Source organism: Salvelinus sp. IW2-2015, unplaced genomic scaffold, assembly GCF_002910315.2.
Source record: "Salvelinus sp. IW2-2015 unplaced genomic scaffold, ASM291031v2 Un_scaffold5719, whole genome shotgun sequence".
NCBI classification, from domain to species: domain Eukaryota; kingdom Metazoa; phylum Chordata; class Actinopteri; order Salmoniformes; family Salmonidae; genus Salvelinus; species Salvelinus sp. IW2-2015.
The window spans coordinates 13,612-14,769 of record NW_019946984.1 but is presented as its reverse complement, the minus strand read 5'-3'; positions in this window follow the sequence as shown (position 1 = coordinate 14,769).

The following is a 1,158-nucleotide window of genomic DNA, read 5'->3' as shown; positions in this document are numbered from 1 at the left end:
GGCGGAGGATTAAATGGCTGTTTAGACGATGGATACAGGCAACGTATGAATATTGATAAGAAAAGACCAATTACCCATTATTATCTTTGGCTATGGTGTTAAATGGAAGTTGTCTGTCATGATATTTAAAAGTCATGCCTGGCCTGGTCTAAGCATCATGTTTGGTTTTAAACCATTGCGGTGTAATCATACTGCATTTTGAGGTTGGTTAAAATCATACGATTTTAACCAACTTGTTTAGTTCCTCCTGCTGTGAGACTGGGTTGTCAGTTTATTCAGGACTGTGGTGTTTGATCTGGTTGTCAGTTTATTTCAGCTGGTGGTGAGCTGGGTTGTCAGTTTTAGGCCTGTGGTGAGATGGGTTTGTCAGTTATTCAGCAGTGTAGTGAGATTGGGTTGTCAGTTATTCAGCATGTGGGTGAGACTGGGTTGTAGTTTTCAGCCTGTGGTGAGCACTGGGTTGTCAGTTATTCAGCACTGCTGTGAGCCTGGGTTGTGAGTTTTCAGCCGGCTGTGAGACTGGGTTGTCAGTTATTCAGCACTGTGGTGAGATGGGTTTGTCAGTTATTCTAGCATGCTGTGAGACTGGGTTGTCAGTTTATTTCGCACTGCTGTGGGATGGGTTGTCAGCTTATTCAGCACTGTTGAGACTGGTTGGTCAGTTTATTCTTCAGCATGTGGTGCCATCCGTATTGATCCTTTAATTTCTCATCAATCACAGTCCTGTAACGACTCAGCTGCTGGTTTCAATAGACGATACAAGATACATATGGTATATTAGGACTGGACTTCTAGGTACCAACAACAGTGCTGATTACTGACAACATGTCTCACAGAGTGCTAATAATGACACCAGTCTCACCACAGTGCTGAACACTGACTAGTTCACCAAGTGTGAATAACTGACAACGCAGTCTCACAGAGGAGGGGAATAAAAGTAGTTTGTCCTCTTTCAGATTGGAGCCGACGCAAATCCCATTTGTTTTGATGTTTGATTATTCCTATCTGTTGTGTGCGTTAATGTGCGTTGAAGTGAGTCATGCTGGGGGGAATGGAATGGCTAAATGAACGTTGTTTTATCGAGTATTATGGTTGAATCGAGTAAGGGTTGATTGGTGGTTTATAGAAAAACTGAATGTACACTTTTCAGCATTCATC